The sequence below is a fragment of the Pinus tabuliformis genome, chromosome 1_2 (assembly GCF_031772625.1).
Source record: "Pinus tabuliformis cultivar Carrire ecotype Pingquan chromosome 1_2, CPIR1, whole genome shotgun sequence".
In the NCBI taxonomy this organism is placed as follows: Eukaryota; Viridiplantae; Streptophyta; class Pinopsida; order Pinales; family Pinaceae; genus Pinus; species Pinus tabuliformis.
The window spans coordinates 197,082,954-197,098,708 of record NC_142298.1 but is presented as its reverse complement, the minus strand read 5'-3'; the positions used below and the strand labels follow the sequence as shown (position 1 = coordinate 197,098,708).

Below are 15,755 nucleotides of genomic sequence, written 5' to 3'. Positions count from 1 at the left end.
CTTCACATAGGTTGGTATTATTGGAAAATAATAATATAGAGGCATGCTCGACTACGATGGTTCTGGATTGGACTTGATGGTCTGAATCAAATTTGAATTATATATATATAATGAAATTTAGGCATAGTTTTGCATCATGAGGATTATGTACAATATGTAAACTAGCAATTGCCCCTAAAGGTGCAAATATACATTGAAGGAATAGAAGATTTGGGAATATCATATTGGAAAACTAAATCACTAAATATGAAAACTTTTATTTCTAATACAATAAATATTAGATAAAGATTATTTGATTTTTTTTTTTAAAACTCTGTTGTCAAGTGATATTCTTGGTTTCATTTTGGATGGCATAAATGCATTTTTGCATACAAATGTGCTTCTGTGTAGGGATTGGTTGTAGTGTTTGCCTTTAAAATTGATGCATGATAGGTTTTTGTCATTGTCATCATATGACAACATAAGCATTCACGATGTGAATCCAAATATTCTTTGTTGATACATGATGCATATCTACACCACCAAAGTTTTGGAGCCAATTATGCCAAGTAAACTATTGAATAGATACTTTATGATAGACTGAACTAAGACTATAGATCACACCAATAATAAATTCACTGTAACAGAGAACAATAAAATGGGATGCGGCAATAGCTATAATGCACATCTTCCAGTGAAAAGCAGAAAGATTGCCTTTGTGGCACGAATAGACATATGAATATCCTATAATATAATCCATCCCCAATATATACGCACACCAATAAATGCTTAAAGAAGTCTATAAACTAAGCCACCACCATCTCATGCAGATGCAGGTGCAAATCTAATCATTTTGAGCTGAAAAATTCATCGCTATACAAAACATTATGTCCCAGTGCCCAATTCACCTACACCAACTTGACAAGTGAAATACAAGTCTTTTGGCTCTCCACAAAGTTCATTTCCACCACATTTTGCTAAATACTAACAATCCCATTAAAAATGATTTTGCATTGGATTTTGTTGTTTTCTGATACAATTTTGTGATGTTGTGTTCTAATTACTCTAGGGACCAAAAAATAAAAATGGAAAGAGTGAAAAATAGACCTGTTACAAGGGTAGAGATGAAATACAACGAAATATCAAAGCCTATCTCAAAGAGAAGCACATGCCTAAATAATGTGAAAAAGTTGTGGAGGGGATCCACTTTATTTCTTTATGAAAATATGTTCAACTAAATTCATGAATCTATTGACACCTGCCTAAAGGCTATAATGTTTCGCTGAGTAGCTCCAACACTTGTTGTTTTGGCCCAACAATTTATTTGAACTTCAAACCATTTATGTAAATTTTGAATGTGGGCACAATACTCACACTCTATGACTTTTCCAAAAATAGATTCTCTTCGACATCTACCTTCACATTCATAGAACACATCAAATGTACAAAACCAAATTAAGTCATCAACAAGGTAGAAACAAGATAAGTTCAACAAAATTTCATATCTTTAATAGGGACATCAAGCTATGATACCTTACGAAAATTTACAGATGGATATATTTTACAAAGTTGATCAACGAATGGAGATATCTGCTTGCATCTCTCATTGGATCTTGTACTGAAGTGTACTATCACCAAAACTGATCAATGGACCCATTAGTGTTATAAATTAAGTAAATGATGTATCTTCTATTCTCTATTACATCTCATAATCAAATTAAAAATAATAAAATAAATAACGCAGTAACTATTACTACGTGCAGTAATTGATTTTCTAAATTGATCACTGTTAGAAACCACCTCACCCTCCCCTCCAAACTTCATGTTATTAGTTTCTTCTCCACGATATCTCTTCAATGCTACTTCCACATCAAAAATAGCTTGAACTACTTCTACATCCCCTGGTATTTCTCTCCTCAAAGTTTCGTAATCATTTAAATCTTCCTCCCATCGTTCAAGTTGTTAATATTTAAGAAGTCGTGATCATTAGCGTTAAAAAAATATGAAAATCAACATATTTGGCTCCAACAAGTAGATGCATGAAGCCAAAGGGAAAGCCAAAGGGAAAATTGATTAAGCCTATTGTTGTCGCACATAATGTCTAGGCACCGCGACAACAAATCAGATCAGGGTTGTCATTCTGAACCCCAATCTCTCCAATTAAGCTGTCTCCCAACAACAGGCTAAGGGGGATAGACCCTAAGGAAATGGGATGAAGGAAAAATAGTTGGGAACCAACCAATTCGGGAGACACAGTCAAGTGACCAGGTCCTTATTTTAGATTTAGCAAGACTTATAGGATTCAGTTAGATTTAAACAACTGATACCGATGCCTTATGAAGTCAACTATCTTGCTAAGAAAATTAGGACCATGTAATTTATGAACAACTACTGCTTGGATGAATAACTATCTTATATGAAATGTAAATCTTAAAACTAATGTGTGATGCAAGAATCTTGGTTAATTTTAGTTAAATTCCTATCTAAGTTTGAACCCTTCGATCCTTTGTATATTGAGCCTGATTTTGTAGTAAGTGGTGGAGAGAAAATAAGGTGAAACACACTAATGTGTGATTAACGATGCCTCTCCTAAAAATCTAATATACCTCGTGCCTCCAATACTGTAGAGAACTGTGGTTCTGACGACTACAAGGGCACTGTTTTAAGTACCATTAAAAATAGGCTTCTCAAGAAAAGATGGATGGGTACCTATCTTTCTATTGACCAAGCTTATGCTTGGAAGTAAATTTTCATTATGCAAGACTAAATTAATATGCAAATACACGAGACAATTAGAAGATGGATCAAAATGAAGCTAGATTTAAGGATTGAAAGCGCATATATCACGATTTATTTCTGAGTTATATATCAAAGCCCTTAATTGCCAAAATGAATGTTCACTTTACTACACTGAAAGATAAACTTCCGAACAATATGCTTAAAATATCACAAATTAATGCCCAATTAAATCAAGTTTATCACTTCAATTTATCGAAATTATTTCCAATGCAATTATAACTCAAAGAAAACAAAAGTTTCTTCATGATTTAATATCAATGCCAACTATATAGATGCTCAAAAGATACTCAGTTTAGGAAACTAAGGATATGGAATTTATCACAATTCCATGAAAGAGTACTTAATAATTACTTGAAAACTTCACAAAAAATTAATATGCAATAAATAATCCAATAATTCAAGTAATTAAACCATGCTTAGAATTAATTAAATGACGAGCAATTTCAATAGATGTCAAGCATAAAAATGTTGAAAACCCTTAGCATGCAAAAACTTAAGCAATTACATTTCGAAAATTAATTACCATGTAGAACCATGAAATTCAAATGCTAGATACTTCAAACAATTCCGGATTTTAAAATAATTTTCTTAAGTACTCAAATCCAGAAAAAATTATTATTTTCCTATAGTCAACCTTTAGATATGATTTAAATGATATTTAAAAGTGTCTTGACTATAGAGAAATTAAAATATTTTAACACCACAAAATTTTCCCTTTAAAATTTTAAAGTCCAAATCCCTAACACAAAAACCCAAAAATAAACTTTAGATTAAAAAAACTATAATAATTATTCCTTTGGATAATTTAATGTGCTAAGGTTTTATGAATAAAAATTTTAGTGTGGCAAAAAAATTAATTTAATTTTTAATGGGCCAAAGGCCACATAAAATTTTTAATTCGAAATTAAAAAAAAATATATATTTAAAGCCATGCCAAAAATAATCAAAAGTCAAAAAACAAAAAGAAATTAAACTTTCAAAAAAACAAAACCACACCTAAAAAAAAAAAAAAATCGTTTGGATTTGAACAAAAGTTAAAAAAAAATGAAAAGCAAAAAAATTCAAATTTTCTGTTTTTGTGAAAGACATAACCCTAACAAATTAAAACAAAGGATAAAGAGAAAAATGAAAAGAAGGAAATCGTGAATGGCAGTGAGGGCTTCAAATGATGGCGGAGGAGAGGAATATTGACAAAAGAGGAATGATTGCAGGTTGAAGGCGGCAGAAGAGAGATGTAGGGACTCTAGGTGGAGGATTTCACAATAGGGGGAGGGCCTACGGCAAGTTCGAGGGAATAAGTGAGAGCTAGCAAGTCAAGCTAGTAGCGAGAAGGAAGTGGAGCTAACTGAGGGAGAAATGCAAAGACGTTGTTTGGTAGTAAGGGAAAGAAAACTTCGGGCAACGAGGAAATGATGGACACAAATAACAACAAAGGAAAGACGCGAGGAGAAAGGGACGTGAAGTAAAGGATTCCGTAGGGAGGCAACGAATGGAGGCATAGAGCTATCGCTGCAGGAAAGAAGGAGTCGAATGAAGAGAGGGCCACGGGAAAGAGGAAGAGGGACTTGCGATTTGAGGAAAATAAAATCGCAGAGAGGGAAAGAAAGGAAAAAACGCAGGGAAAAGACAACATAAAAAATGAGGGCAAAGGGATAAACAAGAAGAAAAACACAACAGTAGGAGGAAAGAAAATCAAGTTTTTCCAGAGAGGAGAAAAACGCACTAGAAAGTGGTAGATCAAGAATCCCAAAAATTTACATAAAAAAAATTAAAAAAAATTCCCAGAATTTTAAATTTTAAGCCAACATATTTCTTCTTTAAATTTTGCTCTCAGAAAAAACTTCAGATCTGAATTTGAAACCCTCGGACCAAAAATAATTTTGAATAATGTCCCTGCAAAATGGTATTGAGGCCAGATCTTGTCCTCCAAGGTCTAGATCTGACTTCAAACTAAACTTATCTTTTAGATCTGCACCTGCAAAGTGAAAACAACAATACCCAGAACCCAGATATAAAACAAAATGAATAAAAACAACAAAACACAAGTTAGAAAATTTCCAGATCTAATTTTTTTTACAAATCCATGCGTAAAGGTTTCAGATCTATCAAATCTAAAGAGTATGAGTCCAACCCCACTCCCAGATATGATAATGTAAGGTTTTTACTAGCCAGATTTATCAATTTTTTTCCACAAAATATTTAAAAGATTTTAAAATTTTAAAGAGGTACTAGCCCAAAAAGACTCTGTAGATTTTTTTTCTTTTTATCATTATATAAATATTGGAGCTTATATGAGGTAGGCTCTTCAGAAAATATACGTTGAGACTTGGCTAGTCCAACCGAAGACTATGCCCAAATGAAAACCTGATAGATCTCTTGCAAACACTAGATCAACCATCAAACCAAGTAGAGCAATGGAATAACAATGAAATTCTAAAAAATAGAGATGCTTGTTGTTTTGATCAAAATTAAAAATGTAACCCTAGATCCAACAAACTCAATAAGATACATGTATTTAGATTATTCTAAGAGAGATATTGATTGATGGTTTTCACATAATATTAAGCAGAAATTAAAACAATATTACCATAAATTCATGAAGAGGAACACCATAGCACATTGAAACCCCAAAGGCTTTTGCATTTATTAAAAAAAAGTATACAAGAGAATTTGAGAGTTTAATACATGATTCAAAGATCGGATGAAAAACACAGTGACATTGACCTCTAATTTATAGGTAAAACCTCCAACAGCTAGCTGGTTTGATCTTTGTCAAATTAATCTCGATCATTCATAAAGATTTAATCAATATTTAATCATCACCGTCGAAATTATTTAATTTTTTGAGGAAAAATCGAATTTTTCATTTAATTGATTTTTAATTAAGTCAAAATTAATTATTTTGAATTAATTTCCACAAAAATTTAACTTTGACTTAACCACCAAGGCCCAAGGGTCCAAAATTTCTTGATTTCTTCAATATTCCCTTGGTTGGGGACCTTCATAAATTAACTTCTTTAAAACCCACGAATTTCACCATTGGAGAATTTAATTTTACCTAGGACACAAAATTAATTAAATTTCTAGCTTAGGATTTTAATTTAATTTTGTAAAAAAACTAACTAATTCACTGATGAGGGGATTAATTATTTTTCCCCTCTAATACTTGGCCATGGTGTCTAATTATGAGGGACTATGCACTAAATATTTTTTACATCAATATTTTACATTTAAATACATGAAGGGGGGAAACCCGTTCGTCATAGACCCTCAATATCTACCCAATTTTACGAGTCAAAATATGATCTAGTAGACCAAATAATTTGTAATAAAATAATCTAACCAATTAGTTAAGATTATTCTCAAATTACTTTTACAAGGACTCGATAAAAAACACTAGGACTCAATTAATATCTTGATGACAAAATCCACCATAGCTTTGGGGTGAGGTTGGAGGGAAAAAATCTGCCAGTCATTTATGTCTAGAGACACAAATGAATCAGTGAGACAAAAAACCTCCTAGGGTAGATATCGTCACCAAAATACTATGCTTATCTAGGTTGTTACGTACATGATGGTCTTACTAAGATCATTTATATTATAACTATGCAGAATGGGTTTATATCTTTAACAAAGTTGTCGTCTGATGATGAAGTCTAAATGGCATGAACACTCGAACATGATGGATCCCTTTTGCAAAAAATAGGTGTACTACTATGGGTTCGTTGAAATTGAGTAGTCAATAACTGGCTCTACTTGGGGACACTTCACTACATCGAAGGAATGTGAGAATCTAGAATCTGCATCCAAGCAACACACAAAATTACATAAGTAGTGTCCATCCAAATATCATCATATAACATTAAGCACATGAAGTAAAAAATCTTATAACCATCATCAATTCTACTAACATGAAAAAAAATCTAATCTTAAAACATGAATGAAATGCTGAAATGACAAGGTGTAGGGTTAGAAATACAATACAAAGGATGCCCCGTGGCATTAGATGTGTTCAATATAGTGCATATTGAGCACTTGCCTACTTTCTGGCAAATCTGTGGGTTGTTTTTTGAATGTGCCATGCCCGATATTGCATATCATAGGACTTTGTCTTATCTGAAAATCGAGCTGCTCTTGACCATCAGATGCATCAAATCATTTCCTTTTGATTTTCTTCTTTTTTTCTTTCTTCTGGGTGGCTTGTGATGTCAACAATGAGACCACTATAGATTTCTTTTCCTAATCTTGAAGATGTTTGGATGAAAGATCTGAAGAATCTAAAGTATGCCTAATATTATTCAGAATATACTCTGTTAATGGTGATACATAAGCTTAGCCTTCCTTAACCAAAGTCAACTTGTTCTTAATGGGAAAAATAATCTCCTTGCGATGAGATGGGAAATGCTTCGGTGGACCAGGAGATCTGCGAGTCTTGACAAACCCTTTGTGCTTTGGTCTAACCTGAAATCTCGGAACTTGTGCGCTTTTCATAATTTGCAGCTTATCCTGAAGAGTGGTATTTTCGATTCTGATGGCATCAATTTGGTTAGAGTGTTCAACTTTCATAGCATTGCTTCCCTTGGCATGAATTTCCTCCATGGTCAATAATTTATTCTGGAGACACATCTGACTAGCTTCCATACCTTTTATTAATTGCACCTGATTTTCCTCCATGGCTAACAAACTGTTCTACAGAGAAATATGATCAGCTTCCATGTCCTTCATCATTGTGTTATGATTTACTTGAATAGTACTCATTTCTTTTTCATGATGATACTGCATGTCGGTCCTCATAGCCTCCATCTTCTAAGCACACATTTCAACTATGGTGGCTATGAGATCAGAGTGTTTAATTTTCATGATTTCTATCTCCTCATCATGTTTTTCTATTTTGGTGTACAAAGTTCTCATATCCTTGGTGTAGTCAGCTATCAATTTTTCTTGATTAAGTTCAATGATTTTCACCAGTTGTGCTTGAGTTAACTGCATGTATTTAACCAATTTCTTTAGTTCTTCAATCAGATGCTTATCATTTTCCATTTCATTGTCAACACTTATTTGACAACTTGTTCTTTTTTTTCCACTATCATGGATTTGTCTTGCAACATACAAATGGATTCATCATGAGAACATTCACAATGCTTGCAATATGGCATATTTTGACATGGAGAACTGGCTTGAAATATTTTGTTGATAGTTGGGTTATTTACAAGATCACTTTCATCTTTCTGCATAGTACTAGGGCACAAGGCGAGCCATCTTGATCTCCATATTTATTTTTAAAGCATTGATGATGTCTTGTAAAGAAGCGAAAAATTATCAGGATAATTACGAAACCAACTTCTAGCATCACCTTCCAAGGAAAGGAAAAAGAGTAGAATCTTGACATCTTCATAACTATACTGTGAAGGCCTACAATATATTACCATACAACAACCGAAATTTAAGAGATGTTTTGCAACAGTGATTGCATTATTACCTGTGAATAAAGAAAATTTATTAATAGCATATTCTGGAAAATCGCACAGAATGTTTAGGCACCGCAAATGTTGTTGCACAGAATGTCTAGACATCGTGACAACGACTCAGATCGGGGGCTATCACCATGATCCCCAATCTCTCGGTTTAAAAAGCCTCCCACTAGGAGGCTAAGGGGAGTAGGCCCTATGGAAATGGGATGAAGGAGAACTAGTTGGGAACCAACTAGTTTGGGAGACACAATCAAGCAACCAAGTACTTGTTTTAGATTTAGTAGGACTTATAGGATTTGATTATATTTAAACAATTGATACCAATGCCTTATGGAGTCAACTATCTTGCTAATAAAATCAGAACCAAGTAATTGTTGAACAATTGCTTCTTGGATGAATAACTATTTTATATGAAATGCAGATCCTAAAACTAATGTGTGATGTAGGAATCTTGGTTAATTTTAGTTAAATTCCTATCTAAGTTTTAACTATTCGATCCTTTCCATATTGAGCCTGATTTCGTAGTAAGTGACAGAGAGAAAATAAGGTGAAACACACTAATTTGTGATTCATGATATCTCTATTGAAAATCTAACATACCCGGTGCCTCCGGCACTGCAAAGAACTGTGGTTCTGATGACTGCAAGGTCATCAGTTTAAGTACTATTAAAATCAGGTTTCTCAAGCAAAGATGGATGAGTACTTATCTTTCTATCAACCAAGCTTATGCTTACAAATAAGTTTTAATTATGCAAGACTGACTTAATATGAAAATGCAGGAGACGATTAGAAGATGGATCAAGATGAAGCCAGATTCAAGGATTGAAAGCGCATATGTCACGATTTATTTCTGAGTTATATATCAAAGCCCTTAATCGCCAAAATGAATGTTCACTTTATTAGACTGGAAGATAAACTTCTCAACAATATAATTAAAATATCACAAATTAATGCCCAATTAAATCACAAGCTTATCACTTCAATTTATCTAGATTCTTTCCAATGCAATTATAGCTCAAAAAAAACAAAAGTTTCTTCATGATTTAATATCAATGTCAATTATATAGATGCTCAAGAGATACTCAGTTTAGGAAACTAAGGATATGAAATTTATCACAATTCCATGAAAAAGTACTTAATAATTACTTGAAAAATTCACAAAAAATTAATATGCAATAAATAATCCAATAATTCAAGTAATTAAACCATGCTTAGAATTAATTAAATGATGAGAAATCTCAATAGATGTTAAACATAAAAATGTTCAAAACCCTTAGCATGCAAAAACTTGGGAAATTAAATTTTGAAAATTAATTACCATGTAGAACCATGAAATTAAAATGCTAGATACTTCAAATCATTCTGGACTTCAAAATAAATTTCTTAAGTACTCCAATCCAAATATATATATATATATATATATATAGTCAAACTTTAGAGATGATTTCAATAATATTTAAAGGTGTCTTGACTATAGAGAAATTAAAAAATTTTAACACCACAAAATTTTCCCTTTAAAATTTTAAAGTCCAAAACCCCTAACACAAAACCGAAATAGGAACTTTAGATTATATATATGTATATATATATATATATATATATATATATATATATATTCCTTCGGCAAATTTAATGTGCCAAGGTTTTATGAATAAAAATTTTAATGTGGCATCCCCGATCGAGGTGTGTAGGGACATGGGAGCCCGCAGGTGGAGGAAGTCCAAGACAGATAGAAGGAGGACGAGACAAGTGGCAAAAGGAATGGAGGAAAAGAAGGCGGATAGAGCAGCCGGAGAAATGAAGGAAATGATGAAGGGAAATTAATGGATGGGAGGTGGACACCTCAATCGAGGACCTCACATGGAGGAAGAGTAAGTGTAAATAAAAAAAGGGAAAGGGGCAGGTACCTCAGTAATGAGAACAGGTAAGTGTGGGAGCACGTTAAAGGAAGAGGTGGCAAGGTAGCATGGCATTTGCATGCAGGGTGATCGTGCAGACAAAGAAGGTGGTGAACGTTAGGAGAAGGAAGGTGACGAACAACAACTAGAATTCGGCAGCAAAAACGGGTATGTAGTTACAGCGCCCTCCTGTGGTGATAGAGTAGTAATGCCTTGCAAATGGAGAAGAATGTGGAAAATAAGGAAAGAATGTATTTCTTAAGATAAGAATGTCTGGTTCAGTTAAGGAAAGAAATAGAAAACTCAGTAGGTTTAAGTATAACTGTATGATTATGATATATGAGTTTGAGTGGATAGAATTCCTGGAAGGTTGGGGGTGTCATTTTGAACCCTGCAAAGGGCCCGGCTGGTCCTGGGGCAACATAAGACTGTCTGATCTCGTCGCAAGGGAAAGCCATGGTAAATCTAGTGGTTTCAATTATAATTGCTTCCTGACAGGGTTTGGGTATACTTGGTTGGCCACCCTGGAGGGGTGGGAGGGAGAATTGGGGTGTGTGAGAAGCCCAGAAGGAATTATGAAACCAGGGAGAAAACGAGATTGTTCGCTGCTAGAACTTGTGGTCGAAGCGAGCAGAGAAAAACATCGAAACCTGTGTGAGCTGCAAGGAAAGCTACCACCCCTGGAACCGGGGGGGTGCGGCAAAAAATCCATACGGGGGGAGAGATAGAGAGGAGACAGGGAGGGATTTTCATCTCCTGAGCATAGGAAAATGACCCAGTGGGGGTTCGTCTAGGTAGTGAATTGGTAGGAAAACCATAACTCCTATGAGGACAACAAGAAAGCCTCCAACCATTTGACCATGAGAGGGAAAGGGGATACCTAGGGAAGCCTTGGGGAATGGGAATTAGGGAGGGAAATGAGCAGAGGAGTGAGGCAACATTAGAGAGGCCTCAATGGGAGGGAGAAAGAGCGATTAAAGAGCAAACTGAGAGTGAGAAGACAGAAAGAGAACTCAAAAAACAATGGCATAATATTACGGATGATAAAATTATTGGTTTTAATAAACTAATACTGGTTCACATTATAGGTATCATTAACCTAAGCGCTCACCAGTCCCTGGAACATTGACAACGCAAACACAAAAAATTGCAGGTAAGCAGAGATCGTGTTTGGAAAGAACATGAGAAAATGGTAAAAGCAGGAGAGAAGGGACAAAAGGGGGAGGCAAAACATGAAATAAGGCCACCAGCGAGGCTTCAGCGAGCAGACCACCGCGGAAAAGAGGAAGATGAATAGGAAAGGAGAGTATGAAAAATATAATGCATGCCTACCATGTAGGAACCCTAGCAGAGGTTAAGGTGGTGACAGCTTCATGGGAAGTGAAGTTCAATGCCAACGTGGTAAATGAATAAATCCCAGAATCTGACTGGGAACACATAATTCAGGATCTGGGACACCCGCGGGCACCAAACATTATTCCGACAAACCATTCAGCTATATTGGGTCATGAAAAATATTTTGGAAAAGGCAATGACAATGTGTAAAGACATAGAGGAGCCAGAAGAGGACAGACAGGAAGAGCTCAGCTTAAAAGACATCCAGAAGGAGATCTAATCAGTACAGATGTAGTAATACCACCATAACTTAAAGAGAATGGAAAAACAGATTCAGACATTGTCGCAGAGTGAAGTTCTCGGATCAAATGTGAAAGATCTGGCTCCATTAGATTCTTCAGATGAATGAAACAATGATACTATTAATTAAATTTTGTTATGATATTGAATAACATTTACTTTTCAATAATTAAGCATATAATAGACTGTTAAGTTTAGGTATGTTCTATGCTTAGAGCAATTTATTTCAATTTTCGCAGTTAGCTCAATATCTTTTCCAAATTATCAATCACATCATCATTAAAGGAAACTACAGATAGAACATAAACATAAATCAAAGAAGACAAGCCAAGTGAAGAGGACACAAGGTGTGGTGCTAGCCAGGGACAAACCCCAATGTGGGGAAACCCTTGATCAATTCTTCTTATATGTTCTTTAATAGTTCAGCAGAGAGAGAGAGAAAGATATTACATTTACAACAGAAGTCAACACTTTGACTTATCTAGATAAGAGCATAGATCATCTCTAAGAACATGATGCATGAGATGAGTTGAAGACATGCTGCTTCAACTGATTCTCCAAGGTGACTCCTTCACATATCATTGTGCTGCATCTCGTCATCATGATGTAGCTCACCGTGTTGCACCATGCTGCACCCATCATCACAATGTTGGACTTCATGATCATGTTGCTCTCATCATACTGTTGCACCTTATGCTACCATTGATGTCCTATGTGCCATAGTTGTACCATGCTACCACAGCTGTCCCATGTGCCATAGTTGCACCTTGCTACTGTCCAATGAGTTTGCAGCACCATGCCTTTGTTGTTGTCCCATTGTAGCCTTTGCTTCCATGTCATAATTGTTGTCCCAATTGTGCCTGTGTTGCCATGTCATAGCTACTGCCTTATTGTGCCTTTGCTGCCATGTCATAGTTGTTGTCGTATTATGCCTTTGTTTTCCCATTTACTATGTAGTTTTCCCTTGAAACTCCATGCTTGCCATTGTTTCCTAGTTGTATTTTTGTAGTTGTTGTCCCTAATAGTCATGCTATCCCAATTGTGCCATTATTGCACTATGCCATTTCCATACCTCAATAGCCTTGCCATACCTTGCTGCTATCCCAATAGCCTTGCCATACCTTCTGTTGTATGCTATTGTTGATCTCTGCCTAGGGTTCTGTGCATGTACCAGTTTGGTTAGGGCACACCAACAAGCTTACACCGGTGCCCTAATCTTCTCCAAACAGGTCGCTTACTTCAGCTGAAGGATCCAAGGTATTTAAGGTGATGTTGTAGGACTTGGGCACCTCCACAAAGCTTCCTACAACAATCAACTCAGACCTGAAGCAATCTTCCCACTCCAGCATTGTAAACAAGCCTAACATATAGGGAGAATACCCTTGTTTTGCCTCATTGTCCTCAGAGATGATTGCGACTTGGTTAGGAGGACCTGTCTAGGCCTCTCGGCCATCTAGACTTCACCTTCCAATTGATGTTGTAGCAGTCCCTCACTATGGCCCTATAAATGGAGATATACACCCCAAAACCATGCACAAAACAATCATTAAACTCACCTATAGTCTGTGGCCTAAGACTACTCGAACGTGTCACAAAATAGCCCTCAAGCCATCCTTCTTGCCTCCTGCAATGTGGCTAAGAGTTGCATCTCTTCTTCTCTAAAATCTGCACCCAAAACAGTGAGAATATCTCCACAAACTTGGCTACCTTCTAGGCTACGTAGATACCAACATATAGGTTAGGGTTTTCCTCCTTGTAGCGTTAGGGCTTCTCACTTGACTGCATCCTCTTGGTTAGGGAAGACAATGGCTAGGGCATCCTCCTCCTAGATCTCTCTCCCACTAAGACCCAAAGCGAGTGGAGAGAAATCAAGAGAGAGATGAGTGTGAAATGACTCTCAAGTCATCTCCTTTTATACTAAAATGTTGAGCACATGTGGGTTTATTTGGTTGCTGGCCAATCTTGATGAATTGACTTATAACATAAATAAATTCATAACTCCATGAATACTTGTCAGAATCGGATGATATTTAGATCAATCATACACCTCTTGATGAGAGGGATCCAAGAAAAATATCAGTTGCCATAAATAAGATGACCCACATGGAGTTTGGCCGTAGTTACCAATTTTAACACTCCCTCTCAACTAGGGAGAACTCCATCTGCTGATCCATCTGCCAGACTGTACTATCTCTGCCATTAGTGCCCTGCAATGCTCTTCTTTGCTCTACTCTACTCTGCCCTGTTGAACCATGAAGAAGAAGAATTGATCGAGAATGTCTCATACCATTCTCTACAGACCTGAAGTCAGTTCCATGTGAAGAGAGTGTGTCATACAACTCTTATTGATCCCAGATAAATTCCAAGAGAGTGAGTCATATCTCTTTTACTGACCTAAAGTTAGTTTCATTGATCCCAGATCAATATCATAAGAGAGTGTCTCAAAACACTCATACTAATCCCATATCAGTTTCATTAATCCCAGATCAATGGAGGTCATCCTAGCATTGGGAGTACAGTAGATACAATGATGCGTCCATCGATTGTACTACTATGGTCCATAACCCCATTTCCTTGCTCATTGGCCAGATTAGAGGTACTTTCCATGAGTCCCAAACTACATGGGTAGGATTCCTCAACAGGAGAACCATTCATCATGTCCATAAGTCGCCACAGGGTATCACAAGGGAAGGTTGAACCATTCACCTTGTACACTGTTGTACCTCTGAGATAATAGTAGGTCAGCTACCAATGCCAGAGCATTTAAAATTATTGTTTTGGGGTTTTTGGTTTTAGTTTTGGAAGACCAATGAATAAAGATAGATGTAGAATTGAATACTTAATCCTTTGGGTTATATTAATATCTCAGCAAAGGGCTACTATAAAGCTTTACACAGTGATATAGATAAAAAAGAGTGTGAGAAGAAGACAAAAAATAATATGATTACACAATTTCCAGACTGTAAAACAGAACAATCATAAGTGTGAAAACCTTATAAACTATGTTCCAAAGGTTCAAGGAAATATACTTAAGCTTACATAAGATGACGATGATTTATTGACTAGAGGGGATTAGCTAAATAGACAGTTCATTAATCCATTCTCTTAATAGATGATCACTTCAGGAGCTTATAGGAATTCTCTGAGACACAATTATTCCTACCTATATATCTCTATAAGTCATAAGCATATGAAGAAAGACATAATGATTGATAACTAGAAAAACTTACAGGATAACACAAACTATGTAAAACCAAATTCAGAATCCTCTGCTTTGTATTAAGGTTCCAGAAATATTGAGTACATGAAATATCTACAAAAGCTTTCTTCATAGGTGCAACCAAGTTTAAAGTAGAATGAACAGTCACAACTTAACAAGAAATGAATAATGAATCTTGAACTTCGAACCCATAACAACTCGAGAAGAGAGTTATTTATACAATAATGAAACGAAGGAAATATCCTAAAACTGATTAAGCTTTATTCTAGGAAAGGAAAGATCTTCATACAAGAAGATAGGGGCAGCTGTTGAACTGCTTCTTATTGTCCCTTTTATTCAGGTTTTGTTGGCTTTGTTGTTTGATATTTTTCCCCTTGTTACACAGTAATTTTTCACTGTCTTCACTCCAGTCCTTCTACTGTGTCATGTGTCGAAGTCAAACATGCTCATATTAGACAAATTCTCTCTGATGTTGCCAAATGACCCACTTTTCCTAAGTTATCTGCCTCATCGTGTCTGTGGACTAAATATACTCGCTGAAGGGTGCTCCTAAACAGTCCAGACGCGCTGCTAGCACAGAAGTACACCTGATTCCCATGATGGTCCGATTTCATGTCCTAGCGCGAGGTTGTTTATAATCTTTTGCGATGATCTGCATAGATACGTTATTCAATAGCATTGTTAGCGCTATAGATCAGTTATGCCCCCGCGATGATCCAGATTGGGTGAATTTGTTCCAACAGTCGGCCTTCC

At 35.7% G+C, this 15,755-nt stretch overlaps 1 pseudogene; it reads right to left on the bottom strand.

The window, feature by feature from the left end:
* Positions 1-1,241: 1,241 nt before the first annotated feature.
* LOC149205164 (TPR repeat-containing thioredoxin TTL1-like) overlaps positions 1,242-15,755 on the bottom strand; it is a 53,477-nt pseudogene continuing 38,963 nt past the window's right edge.